Here is a 15,438-nt window from a genome sequence, read left to right on the forward strand (position 1 = left end):
CAGTCCTAATTGATTTGATTGAGATCAACATAAATGCCTCAGCGGTAGTGACAATTAACAAACAAATCATCATCACTTAATCTGATATTTACATGTATATTATGCATCATTGGCACTGCCTCTATCTCAATCACATCATAAATAGGCTCAATCAAAAATAAAACTAAGAAAAATCAATGACTAGTGTCTCAGTTTTAGGTTGTGTTCATAGCTATTAACTCATAGTATATTTAATACTATCATCGACACTAATCAAAGAACAAAACAAAATAAAGTAAACCCTAATAAGCTAAAAATCAACTAAACATCCTATGAAATTCTATGAAGATGCAAAGTAAACCCTAATAAGCTAAACATCAGTATGAAATTTTATGAAGATGCATCAGAGAGATTCCCAAGACGTGTCAACATATTATTATCCTTGAAAGGATTTCTGATGTCCCTGTCTGTTTTATCATCACTTGCAAAATTCAAAAAAAAAATCTTAATCAAATCCAGCAACAATTGTTCTTGGTATTCAAAAAAAAATAAAAAAAAAATCAGATCTGAGGAAGATCAGAAGTGGTTAAGGTTTATCGACATTGTTTGTTCAGAAACACGGACCAATATATTGTTCATCATCTCAACCTCAGACCGTATTTTGATTAAAGAAAAAAAAATCATACAAAATTAAGATTGAATAAAATTGTTTTAGATGAAAAAAAAAAAAGGAAGAACCATCAGAGACTTAAATACTAAGAATCACGGAATCTTAATTCCAATTCATATTGTTGCAGTTATTCTTTCATCACTTGGATTCTTCTTCCGTCTAAACCCAAACAACAATCAACGATAAAAACAACTAAAGAAAAGACTTTTTTTTTTTTGAGTTCGAGCAGAAAGTAAATATGAAGGGAATTAGGGAAGATGACTAATTTATAGGTTTGAAAGGGGCGAAGAAACCCTAACAAGCGCCGCTTATGGACCTCAGCTCACTAGGGTTTGCTTTTCGAAACGGCCAGCTTCTTATCTAAGGGTGTGTTTGAGGATGTAAACGCACTCCGGGTCAAATACACCCTTTTTTATTTTTATGATCGGGATTTAGGGCCGGCACTAGCCATACAGGTTGGGTAGTCCATACCATATGGTTAGCTTTTGTTTTAGCCCACTGGACAAGCTCATGGATTACATTGTTTGCCAAATGCTTATCATAAACAAAAAAGAGAAACTGAAATTTCAGACTAACGGTTTTGATATCTTCAAAGAGGGGATGACTATGATGATCCTTCAGAAATTTTATCTTGTTAATCTAATCAATAATTCCAGGTGCATCATTTTTCACAACGAAATATAATACGATGGTCGGGCCACATCATTAATGAGAAGTTAGTTTTAACTAAAAAACTATCAAATTTTATTACTCGAAAAAACATCAAAACTTATTTTCCATAAATCTAGCGCCCTATACATCCCCTGAAAAGCAAAAAAAAAAGATAAAGATTTTCGAGACGTGGCAAAAAAAAGAAGAAAAGGGGCCGCATACTTCTATAATGTCGCCCGACCACATCGTAGCTGCTCTGTTCCACAACTACCTTCTCATATTTCCTTAAAAATCTATCCTTAGCGCCTCTCTGATTGCTCGCACTTCTGCTTTTACTGTGGAGAAACAAACCAAGTTAGTTGATTCAGTTTGGATGAATGAGTGATTAGAGTCTCGGATAATTAAACCCATTCCCCTATTGCTGGAATTTGAGTTCAAGCTCCATTCGTGTTAATTGTTATCCAACTTTCTGTAAGGGACTCCCAGGGAGAAGATTCTTGATGGTTTGTAACAATCATAGAGATTCGACTGACAGGAATAGCTCCATGGGACGTCAATATCATTGATTTAGATTTTGTCATTATAATTGTTGGTTCTTCAGTTTGGCTATTATGAACCATCTCATTTATGCTAGTCCAAATTGACCATAAAAGGCAAGCGACTAAGAGGAAAGTTTCAGATCTCCCAGAAGAGGCTTTATAAGGGATGAGTTGGATCCGAAATCTGATCCATCAATAAAAGGCATGAATCTGAAACTGTTGAGTATTCACATTGATCACAAACCAAACTTTATTAAGCTTTTGGGAAGTAACAAGTAAATGCGTAATTGATTATGGCTTCATCTTGCACTTAGGGAAAAGAAATTCAGAGATATGTATGCGAGAGTTGGAATTTCTTTTACAGGCAGAGCGTCTTTCAAAGCTTTACAAATAAAAAGATGAATCCTTACAGGTATATATTGCTTCCACACATCCGTCCATAGGTATGCATTAAAAGTATCACCACTTAAACTAAGAGTAGTAAATGAAGTTTTGGTATAAAAATGTACCTCTTTAGAAGTAGTCTAGATTCTTCTATCACTAGAGGATTCCAAACTTAAGGGGTTCTGTTCAATCAATTCATTTGACTATTAATCAAACAAAACACTAAATTTTGATGTATCCCAAGATCTAGAGTCCTGATTAATCAGGATTTAACTTTTAGTTTCTTATCTGGCGTAGTATTGGCCCTTGGTGTGGCAATTATTTTACCATGGATCCAGTTGTCACACCATGAGTATATAAAGTTTCCTTCCTTCACCACCCAAGCAATGAAGGGTTTTATCTTGCTCATGGTTTGGTGGAGGCGTTTCCATACCCAAAAAGAAGTACCATGGGCTTTAGAGTTAAGCACATCCTTATTCTCAAAATATTTTTCTTTAAGCAATGTTGCTAAGAGAGAATCTGGATTTTCAATAAATCTCCATACAGTCCTAGAAAACATAGCTAAGTTATTTATTTTACTTTTTCGGAAGCCTAATCCTCTTCCTTCTTTGTTTTACAGATATTGTCCACGGAAATCAGGTGCAACTTTCTCTTTTTATATTTTGGATCTTCTCTCAACCAATATTTATCAAGGTGAGTATCAATCTTATGGAATAAGCCTTTCGGATTTAAAAAATTAGCCATTTGATACAAAGACATTTCGTGTCCTACATGTTTCACCAAGGTGGTCCTCCTTTCCTGTGATAGAAATTGAGTTATAGCCACCCATCAACTCTATTTTCCACAAATCTTAAGAGAGAAATATGGGTTTGAGTCTTAGAATTTAATATAATTATTGGATCTCCCAAATACTTCTCGCCAAGACTCATGTCAGAGATATTCAAAAAAATTGTTAAGATTCACTTATGCTTTGGGTGAACTTTCCCACTGAAGATCACGCCATATTTATTGTAGTTAATTTCCTGACAACTTGGTTTACATGAAATTGCATGCGATTTCTTATGGCATGGAAATATATGGTATAGTGGCATTGGTGGAGAGAAGATTATCATCTGCGAATAACTGATGACTAATAGTCGGGGTCGTCTTAGCACATTTAATCCAATTCAAAAGTTGAGATTCCTCCAAATAATTCATGTAAGCCAAGAAAGCCTCAACACAGATGATGTATAGGTAAGGGGACATGAGTTCCCCTTCCCAGGGCCTCTCTTCGGCTGGAACAGACCCATATTACTTCTATTAAGGAGAATTGAATATGAAACAGAATTAGGAAGTTCATTTATATGCCTCCTTCCACACTCATCATCAGCGTAAAAATCTCATGAGAACATCATTTAATTCATTTATAACTCTTTTGGGTAAGATAAAACAGGAAAACCAAAATAAACTATTAGAGAATCGCTTGGTCAAACTCATAAGTTTTGGTATGTCAGGGTTGTTGTCAATTTTATAGAAAAAATATATATCTTCATTTATAGTTTAATAAAGTCAGTCTCAGACTATGATTATGGTAGTTGAGTATCATAATTTACCGAACCCTGAAAAAACAATGAACATATTTGCGAGGAATTCATCAACGAAGGTATGTGAACACTGGTTATCCTATATTTACATTAGTGAAAAATGATGTTTTTACCACCCACAAAAAGGACCCGCATCGAAGGTAGTTGGCTTTTGAATGATCAAGTTGGTTACAAAATAAGAAAAAGCACAGAAAAAACCTAGATTGCTAAACCTACATAACCGACCCTCTTCGATGGCAGGTGGCTTTTGAATGATCAAGTTGGTCGCGAAGTAATTACCATTTTATCCATCAATCTGCTACCCGTGCCGCGACCGATAAAAAATGATGTGTCTATGGAAAATTTTATTATTGAGAAGATATATACATCTTTCTCTCGTATTTCCAATCTCTATTTCTTCTTCTTATTTCGTCCTCCGTCTCTAACATAAGAAAAAAGAGACATCAATAACCCCTGATGTTGCTATATGTAACCGCACTAGCAATCTCTTCTCTTGATTCTTCTTATAAAACCCCTCAACTCATTTTTTGAGTTGTAGATCTGAATTTTTTTGGAACAGATTCAATTATTTTTTATTTTATTTTTTTCCTTTTGTTTTCCTCTCCATTTTTTTTAAAATAAAAATATCCAACTAGATCTAAATAAATAATCATCTCATGAAAGATTACCGTTAAAGCTGTCGGTTCTATGATTTTCTAGATTTTGAGATTCTTGGGATGTTCTTTGAAGATTTAGATTGATTGAAGTATGTAGTCTTTAAGGATGCACACGGGTCGGTACGGTCCGAGTTTCTTATAAGAACCCAGTATATGTACCTCCTATTGACTGGTTTCCATGTCTGACTACATGTAAGACCGGTACCAGGTTTTTACCCATTACAATTATGTAATCATCTCACCCATTGATACTGAAAAGATGTGCAAGACTCCAACCATTATAGTCAATTAATCAATTTAAGAGATGACGTTCAAACATAAAATCACAATGAAATCCACACTTCTGTGCGTATTCAACAAAATCAACAGATAACAAAATATATGAGACAATTATAATTAATTCAAAGAGATAAAAAAATAAAGAAAGCCCATTAAATCTCCCCTTTGGAGGCCATTATGCACTGCCTATCACTTACACAAGATGATCCATGCTTTCTTAACTGAAATATACAACCTCAGATTTTCCTATCATTGAAGCAAAGTAAACTAGATACAAACAGAACAAAGAGGTAAACTACTTTGGTTTCTCCAACTTATCACATGATTCATATCCTTTGGTGTAAGAGAAAGAGATACCGAAATCACATCAATTTTCAATTCATAGACCCATAATTCCTCTGTTCCATAAGTTTTACATAACAGAAACGGGATAATACCGTTCCCTGCACTCGTCTACCGGTTTTCACTTTCATTCTCGTTCTCTATACCCCATACACCGGTTTCCGTCCGAGTATTCCCGGTCCAAGCCGGTTCTTTGGGTATAGGCCAATTCCTGTGCAACCTTAGTAGTCTTCAATCTGAGAAGTAGAAGTCAATACCCTCAAACAAAAATCGATTTCAATGGTTGGTTAACAAACTTGGTTAATTTTTATTTTTATCTCACAACAATTTTTTGTTGGCTCACTGATTGGATTTCGTCAATTTAGTTATTTTTCATTGATCACTAAATTGTTTACATTCAGATGAGCAATTTTGTTTTCTGTTGATTGCAGTTGGGTCATTCTTAGGTGCCATGGAACAAAGCTGAAAATGGCTTCAAAAGGAGTTATTGTTGGACCAATTTTATGATATGTTATATTTGATTCACGAAAATACTTCAAAATACTATCAATTTTATAACCACTAAACTAAAATACCATCACTTTAATTATTTTTTTTTCTAAATTACCATCATTGTTACCAATTCCGGCTGAGCCCACTAACAAAGTAAAAGTATTGTTGATTAGAGTCAATTTACAATTACCTTTTTATCCCTATCAAATATTATGATTTAGTTATATCCTAACCATCCATTGGAACCTTTATATTATAGATTGTCTTCCGGTTATCATAAAATAGAAAGAACTGAAAATATGCACTAGAACTTCAACAAATTAATCCGCGATAAACTAATAACTTCGCTAAAATAATAATTTTTACGGGTCCCGACTTGGCCAGTGTGCTAAATTAATAACCCAGCTAAATTTATAAGATAATAAAAATTTGAAGTTTGCAATAAGACCCAACTAATATATAAATTAATAATCAGTGTAATGACCCTATATTTTGGTGCCTTATTAAATAAGAATTTAATTTTTTTTTATTATTCATATTTATATATTATATTTTTTTTTGCTTGATATTTGTATAACGTTTGGACTCCATATCTAATTTTCCGTAGTCCCTTAGAGGAATTTTGCACTGTTTGTATTGTGTTTTCTTCTTATTAATTTATTTTTTAACATCACAGATATGCATCCACACACATAATACACTTTTTTTTGTAAAGTTGAACTTTAAATTTGGTATTTTCATTATATTAATAACTTATTAATTTATCAGCTCCAAGGATAGAATTTATAAGTTCCAAGGATATTAATATTGTTGACAGTGGGTTTTGGACGAAGGCTATATTCATAAAATCACATCGGAAATCGTGCAGCTCTGATCGTCATCAGAAGCAGAAGAGGCTCATGTTTTCACATTCTATAATAGAAGTGAAACATAGTTCATTGACCTCATAGGATGTAACAATACATAACGCCAATATTAGGGTATTTGAGGCAAGGCTTTCAATATTCCATGTATTTTATAATCGAAGCTGAAAGTCTCAGCATTTCTTTATGAATTCATAATATATCTCTGGTGATGTGAAATTTCTCAGAATAATGTTCGAAATTAATATGATGATTGTGACTCATATTTTATTCGATTATAGATGCTCCTAAATATATTGCATGCTAGTATAAAGCGACTAATTAATCGAATCTAGTGATATAGTCATCAGATGAATTCCTATAATTAAACCCTAATTTCACTTACTCCGATGAGTCCGATCCTTGGCTTTTCTCAGCTGAATTCCATGGAATAGTAATGAATATTCACCTTTCGAGAATTAAGGGCACCCCCAAGTAATCCCTACATAAAATGCATGGGTGTATTTAGTAATAGTGCTCAAAGAAACATCAAAAATATGCAAGAACAAGGATATGGAAGTTCGATCAAACAAGGAAAGGAAGAGAGATAAAGTTTCCCTAAAGTAACATCAAGTGGACGAGACGGTCTTCGAGCACAATATCTCTTAGATGAGATGAGTGGGGAAACGGCCACGGTGGAAGATAAACTTCTGCAATCTATCATAGGGGTAGTTAACTTATGGCTCGTAGGTAGTGCCCACCTATTCTTGGCTAATTTATCGCAAGTGCACCACTGAACCCCTTACTTAAACCTGGTGGAGGGATAAAACCCATAGCTGTAGGAACTATATGGCGACGGTTGTGTTCCAAACTTGCATCTATTGCGGTCTCTAAGGATATATCATCTTATTTGGGTACATACCAGTTCGAAGTTGGTATACCTTGTGGAGGCAAAGGAATATTGCACTCAGCTAACAAGCTTTTGGAGTTGAAAGGCGCTGACAATACCATGACGATATTTCTCGTAGACTTCTCTAATTCATTTAACCTAGTTGACAGTCCTACTCTTATTAGAGAATCTAGAGCTCACTGTCCATGCATTTCCCGTTGGATCGAGTTTTGTTACTCAAAACCGACACGACTCTATTACAATGATACAACCCTTTCATCTGACCAAGGAGTACAACAGGGAGATCCCATTGGTCCCCTGTTATTTTCCTTGGATTTATATCTCATTGATGAGAAGATTGTCGTTGAATGCTCGCCAGCCTTGCAAGCATAGTACTTGGACGACGGTACCATCGCAGGAGATACATTGGAGGTCGCCAAGGCTCTCAAAATCATTCAACAAGATGGCCCACGGAGAGGTCTACATCTGAACATCACCAAGACTGAGAATTTTTGGCCCTCCTACGATCCTAGAAGAAACACACCAGGAAACTTTCCTACTGCCATTGGAAAACCTGCTATTGGAGTAAATCTTTTAGGAGGACCAGTCAGCTTGGATATGCAGTACTCCAGAGACATGGTTCAGGATAGAATCGAGAAGACAGTGTGTTAGAGCATAGCTCGGTTGAACGCACCAGGCGTTGGTATGTCAAGTTTGGTTGTCATATTTTAGTGAACCAAAACTCATTTAAAGAGTCGCTTGATTAAATACTAGAGTCAACTTCGTATAGGTTAGCTTGAAAGTATTAATATATGAGACTTACAAGTATTACGTGAAGACTTGAAGAATTTGAAGAAGTATGGAGCTACAACGACGACATCATCCTTCCTCTTGAGGTTAGTAATATTTGACTTAAACTGTTTCATTCTCTAACGCATCTTTCAAGTCGTGCATATTGAAAACATAACTGCGAAGATGTTTGAATGATTATACTCTAGTTATACATAGTATTAAATAATACAATACAAATTTTATTGCTTATCCTCTAAACTTTGTATATAAGACATCGACATAATCATTTGAATGCTATTGTGATTATGTATGGGTATGAGTGAAGATTTCGTCCTAGAAAACAATGTTTTACATTCGTTTAAAGGAAGTAAATTCATGAACTTGTTTTATGAATCGAAATGGAAATCGCTAGGCTTATTGGTATGGTTATTCATTGCAAATATACGGAATTACTAATATGTGTGTTTAATATAACCGCTCATAAACTTGTTTATGTATCTTGGTAAAACTATTCACAAGGCCTGATTTTTGTATTGGTATGACTTTTATCAATGAAACCAATCTAAAGTAATCTCTTAAGATGGTATAATCGATACGTTGTAATTGGTATGACCAACTCTAGATATTGGAAAATGATCCTAGTAAGAGGTGCAACCGATTACAAACATGTGGAATCGATCCTTGTAAGAGGTGCAACAAATTTTAGGAATTGGGGAACCGATCCTATGACTTATGCAACCGATCACAAGTAAGTACCATAAATATGTGGTAACCGATCCTAGTACCTAGTCAACCAACTTTTGGTAACTAGTGTGACCGGTCCTAGTACCCACATAGAGGTAGAACCGATACTTTTTTGGTAGAACCGTTAAACCCATGATTGCTGATTTGATATGATAATGAATCACATAGTTCTTGGAAGTCAGATGAACCAATTCTAAACTTGTTTGAAAGTGTAGCAAATCGGTTCTAAGATTTTAAATATGAAAAAGGATTAAAAAAAGAATAAGATGTCGACATACTTTGAACATGTGCGGTAATTCTTACCTATTATTATTCAAAATTATTCCTTAATAACTAAAGGAGAATCACATATCGAAATAAATTGAGAATCTTTCAATTAAGGTTTTTAGTTTTATATGCTTTTAATTTCCAGCAATTAAATGCATATCTCTGGAGAATAAAAATTAGTAATGTGCATTTACTAATTAGATATTTTCTAGTGAGATTTCGGTCATTACTTGGACAAAGCATTTCCAGGAATTATGAAAACCATTTGGGGGTTTATTGCATATCTTTGAGAATATTCGGTTTTGGAAATTCCTTGGTGTCAAAACTTCCTTTGTCTATAAATACTTGGACATAGCCATTAAAACTACCTAGTTGTGTTGTTACTGGTGGAGTCGTCTATTCAGAGAGGAAAGTACCCTAATTAGGCAAAATCACTTACGACCTCTCATTTTAAAGACTTCTTTGGGATTGAGAAGCTCTACGAGTACCGTTGGTGGGAAACTAGATAATTGCAGCTTATTATTAGTTTTCGATTAATTGACTAACGGTTGTTGAACTTTGATTGCACCTATTTTGTTTATGCTTGAGAATTTTATCTCATGATATAAGATTCACTCAAACTAGATCGAAGTGTCGACTGTTTGTAGATCTAAAGACATCTTGTGATAATCCAACGTTAACAGACTCTGTTCTGTGTGTGATTGATCACAAGAGATTCAAGTTGTTTGTACGCAGGTTTTTATTGAAGATCAAAGAAGATTTGAAGATAAAAATATTTTTTATTGGGTTCATAATCTTTGGTGTGTACAAAACTTGATCGGCTGGGGATCCAACTATAATCGGTTTATCCTTGTGGTATGTTGGATTGATTAGTTGTGTAGAGCGGCATCAGTATTTAGTATCTTGATCAGATCCTATTATTTATTGCAATAGTCTAATCTCAATTACTTTGGTAGTTGTTAGTTAGATTGATCTTTTAACCCGACAAAGGAGTTTATTGAGATAAGCGGAAGAGCCTTTTGTCAAACTCATATCACGTTGTTTGAAAAGAGTTGTTACCGAACAAATTTGTTGTTCCTTTACTGTTTGGAATACGAACCAAAGGAATTGTTCCAAGTGTGTGACTTATTGCAAGTTGGAGGCGCAGGGATACTGAGGGAACTAGGTAAACTGTATGTTTAGTTGCTTGGTCTCAACTGTACAAAGTTGGTTTAGATTTTGTATAACGGCTTAATTCTGAGAGTATTCAATTCTGTAAAGGTCCCTGGGGTTTTTCTGCATTTGCGTTTTCTTCGTTAACAAAATCTTGCTGTGTCATTTACTTTTGTTTTCCACAATTATAATTGTTATTATAATTTAAAGTAAATTACACAAATGTTAATTCCTTATTACTTGATAGACAATCCTATAATATTTGGTTAAGTCTGAACCTAGTATCAAGTAATCACACTTTGTTTGTTGTATTGTCCCGATCTCGTATCCATAGACGATCACACAAAGTGCATATACAGAATTGTTGTATTGTCTCGACTCAGTCCATAGACAATCACTTTCGGAAAAATGACTAATAGGTGGAAAAGTTTTAGATTGAGGTATATTTGGGTACCCTCGTATTTTCAGAGTAGTATCGAGACTCTTGCAAAAGAACACAAGTAATCATAACTTGCAACGAATTCCCGGATCCTTAACCATTTCTCATATCGCTCGACTCCTTAATAGCTTAGTTTGCATTTTATTTTTGTTAGTATAAATTTCAGAAATCATCCTCTTGAATTTATATTGATTAGAAAATTAGTTGTATTAGTTAGAAGTAGTTTACACTCCTCGTGGGAACAAACCACATTTTATATTGTCTAAAATTTGGACACCGTGCACTTGCGGCAAAACAAAGTCGGTTCTCCGACCCATCACATTATCAGATTTTTTGTAAAATATGTTCTCGGTCGAATCAAGGTCATGCAAACCTTGAATTTGATGACGTTGTTGAAGGGATTCATTGTACCGAAAGTTTGTAATTGTGCAACCTATTCGTATTCACAAACCTTTTTTTTCTTTTCCTTTTTCTTTTTTGGTCAATCAACATATTTCAATTCATTCAGGTCAAAATATTGATTACATGATTGCTTACAAGAATAACAAAAACATCAAAATATAAGATAATTATGCCCCTAATACAATTAAATATACCAATTACAAGTATATCACAAAAAGAAAGAGCTATAAATCGTAAAGATACCCAATTTTTGTTTATGTAGTAGGGAAGAATGATTGTATTATCCTAAATCAATTTTGACCATTTAATTTGATATTTTTCTTTTTTGATAAGAGATGCTCTTAAAAGAAAGGAGTACTTTGTCAGTAATCTTGTATAATCAAACGAACCCGGATGCCCTAAATTTCTTCGATTGAATAAATATTCAAAGAGATACCATGATGAATGATTGATGTTTTTGAATCAAGATTATCAAGCCACAATCCATTCATAAAGATTTGAAGAAATCGCCAGCAAAGCGAAAAGACAAATCGTCCAAAATGGCGAAGAAAAACCGCCCCAAAAGGTAATTTTTTTTTGCCATACGACATAAACAATATAAAAATGTTTTATTTTATTACTTAATGACTGAAACCTAAAAAAGAAAAGAAATCTTGCTCAGATCTGGTCCAAAAAGGACTAAATTTGAGCAAGAGATTGATGAAGGCTAGAGTTTTTCTTTTTTTCTTTCGGAGTTAGAAATTTTTTTTTGCTCTCTTCTTCTCACAAATATTATTGAGAAAGATTGAGTTATTGTCTGTAATAACCTATATTAGAGTGTTAGAAGCACAATAAATCTGTTTTAATGTTTCATCTTCCCACCCATCTTGCAACATTATTTTTTGGACTATAGCAGCTTTTTACTTAGTCTTTGTTTCTTTTCCCTTTTCTTTGTATGGTTTCTGTCATTTGGGTGGCATAAAAGAAGAAGCTGTCAAGGATCACTTAGAGACAGGCGATCCGAATTGGTTGAAAAATAGAAAGTTAAAAAATGAGAACCCGAAAAGCAGCTTAGTGAAACACGGTGAAATCTACGCACTATACTCGAATAGGTTTAGGGCTATTCCATACCTAGCTCGCAAGAACCGCACGTGCTCAAATATAGAAAGTTCCTGCCTAAACTTCTAAATACTGGAACGCGTCATCTTAGATAGTCTATAAATATTATACTTGCTCAAGTACTTTAGTTTCCTTGTTTGCTCACAAAACAAAATCACAAACCCTAGCTTCAACATCATCTCCATCTTCTTCTGTTTTATAGGCATTCATCTTCTCAGTATAGAAATCAATCCAATAGTTTAACATAATTAGATTTTTAATTGGCATAGAGGATCAAGATATGGAATTGATCGATTGTAACAATCATCCGAGACATATATGATCTTTTGAGCTTACGTCCAGTTGTTCATGTTCTACTTCGTATATATTGTAATGACCTATTCTGGACGGAATTATCAAACAATATCCTAATTTTATTTTTATTTTTTCTTTTCATTATTTCATCCATCTATATAAACTCGAAAATTTTCTAAAAGGTTAAATTTCTAATGTTAACCAATATTTTGTGTATCATAAATATTACACTATCTTAGTATACTAGGACATTTGAAACTCTATCAGTTCAAAAACACATTAACAAATATCAATCTGACAACATTTCTTAATATTACGAAGAATCCATGCATTTTGTGTATCATAACTACTATACTATCTTAATATACCGACACATTTGAAACTTCACCAATTCAAAAACACATTAAAAATATCAATCTTGCAACACTTTCTTGATATTATGAAGAATCCACGCAGTGAGAGAAATTGATTTAATATATTTCAATTCTGGAAATGAAAAATTGAGTTATAATTCACGATTTAAATTCTACATATGGGTCATACGCTTGTTGATGGTGGTTTTTAGCTTAAGGTTAAAATCGTAAAACCTTAGTCAAACAGTGATGTCACACTGAAGTAATAATGTCGCCACTAGCACATTTATTGAACCTTTCAACATGTATGTGTAAAATTACCGGGGTACCTTTTTTTACGTATATGCCATGCTCCATGGCAGAGCCCTCGGTACTGACTGGCATCATCTCTACACATGCCATCCACGCATGCTAGACAAACGTGCCAATGGCATGCTATGCCAGCCACATCTCCTCGCCAAGGCATGCCAGCCGCACCACGGTGCCAATGGCATACCATGCCAGCCACATCTTCGCGCCAAGGCATGCCAACCATGCCAGCCTCACCATAATGGCATACCATGTCAGACACATCTCCGCGCCAAGGCATGCCAACCATGCCAGCCGCACCACAATGACATACCATGCCAGCCTCATCTCCGCGCCAAGGCATGCAAACCATGCCAGATGCACCACAGTGCCAATGGAATACCATGCCAGCAACATCTTCGCACCAAGGCATGCCAACCATGCCAGCCACATCTCCGCGCCAAGGCATGCCAACCATGCCAGCCGCATCACAGGGCTAATGGAATACCATGCCAGCCACATCTCCACGCCAAGGAATGCCAACCATGCCAGCCGCACCACGGTGCCAATGGCATACCATGACAGCCACATCTCCGCGCCAAGGCACGCCAACCATGCCAGCCGCACCACAGTGCCAATGGCATACCATGCCAGCCACATCTCCGCGCCAAGGCATGCCAATCATGTCAGCTGCACCACAGTGCTAATGGCATACCATGACAGCCACATCTCCGCGCCAAGGCATGCCAACCATGCCAACCGCACCACGGTGCCAATGGCATATCATGCCAGCCACAACTCCGCGCCAAGGCATGCCAACCATGCCAGCCGGACCACAGTGCCAAAGGTATGCCATGACAGCCCCATCGCCACGCTAAGGCATGCCAACCATACCAGATGCACCACTGTACCAAAGGCATGCCATACCAGCCACATCTCTGCGCCAAGGCATGCCAACCGTGCCAGCCGCACCACTGTGCCAAAGCCATGAGGCCCTACCACCATGTCGCTGGATGCCAAATCAAGAGTTGCAACAATCAACGGCTACCCTTCCATCTGAGATGCAGATCTCAGCCGTACAAGTTCTCCACCTAATACCTGGCAACTTCTGGCCTAAGGCCAAACATCACGGTTTATGCCAAATCCCTAATTTTGGCAGCGCCTAAAGCATGCCAAAGCCATGCGGCCCTACCACCATGCCGCTGGCTGCCAAACGAAGGGTTGCAACAATGAACGGCTACCCTTCCATCTGAGATGCAGATCTCAGCCGTACAAGTTCGCCACCTAACGTATGGAAACTTCCGTCCCAAGGCCAAACATCACGGTTTATGCTAAAACCCTAATTTTGGCCGCGCTTAAAAACATGCCAAAGCCATGCGGCCCTACCACCATGCCTCTGGCTGCCAAACGAAGGGTTGCAACAATCAACGTCTACCCTTCCATCTGAGATGCAGATCTTAGCCGTACAAGTTCGCCACTTAATGCATGGCAACTTCCGTCCCAAGGCCAAACATCACAGTTTATGCCAAAACCCTAATTTTGGCCGCGCCTAAAAACATGACAAATCCATGCGGCCCTACCACCATGCCGCTGGCTGCCAAACGAAGGGTTGCAACAATCAACGACTACCCTTCCATATGAGATACAGATCTCAACTGTACAAGTTCGCCACCTAACGCCTGGCAACTTCCGGCCCAAGGCCAAACATCACGGTTTATGCCAAAACCCTAATTTTGGCCGCGCCTAAAACATGACAAATCCATGAGGCCCTACCACCATGCCGCTGGCTGCCAAAAGAAAGGTTGCAACAATCAACGGCTATCCTTCCATCTGAGATGTTGATCTCAGCCGTACAAGTTCGCCACCTAACGCATGGCAACTTCCGGCCCAAGGCCAAATATCATGGTTTAAGCCAAAACCCTAATTTTGGCCGCGCCTAAAACATGCCAAATCCATGCGGCCCTACCACCATGCCGCTGGATGCCAAACGAAGGGTTGCAACAATCAACAACTACCCTTCCATCTGAGATGCAGATATCATCCGTACAAGTTCCCCACCTAACGCCTGGCAACTTTCGGTCCAAGGCCAAACATCACGGTTTATGCCAAAACCCTAATTTTGGCCTCGCCTAAAAACATGCCAAATCCATGCGGCCCTACCACCATTCCGCTGGTTTCCAAACGAAGGGTTGCAACAATCAACAGCTACCCTTCCATTTGAGATGCAGATCTCAGCCGTACAAGTTCGCTACCTAACACATGACAACTCCCGGCCCAAGGCCAAACATCACGGTTTATGACAA

The 15,438-nt window shown here is 36.8% G+C and overlaps 3 non-coding genes across 3 annotated transcripts; all 3 read right to left on the reverse strand.

Moving 5' to 3' along the window:
* Positions 1-180: 180 nt before the first annotated feature.
* On the reverse strand, positions 181-252 carry LOC113339143. Its single transcript, XR_003354973.1, has one exon. It is a non-coding gene; the product is annotated as a small nucleolar RNA Z267 (small nucleolar RNA).
* A 124-nt stretch (positions 253-376) lies between these two features.
* LOC113339144 lies at positions 377-468 on the reverse strand. Its single transcript, XR_003354974.1, has one exon. It is a non-coding gene; the product is annotated as a small nucleolar RNA R44/J54/Z268 family (small nucleolar RNA).
* Positions 469-714: 246 nt separating this feature from the next.
* On the reverse strand, positions 715-798 carry LOC113339137. Its single transcript, XR_003354967.1, has one exon. It is a non-coding gene; the product is annotated as a small nucleolar RNA Z199 (small nucleolar RNA).
* Positions 799-15,438: the final 14,640 nt, after the last annotated feature.

Source organism: Papaver somniferum, unplaced genomic scaffold (genome assembly GCF_003573695.1).
Source record: "Papaver somniferum cultivar HN1 unplaced genomic scaffold, ASM357369v1 unplaced-scaffold_19, whole genome shotgun sequence".
Classification (NCBI taxonomy): Eukaryota; Viridiplantae; Streptophyta; class Magnoliopsida; order Ranunculales; family Papaveraceae; genus Papaver; species Papaver somniferum.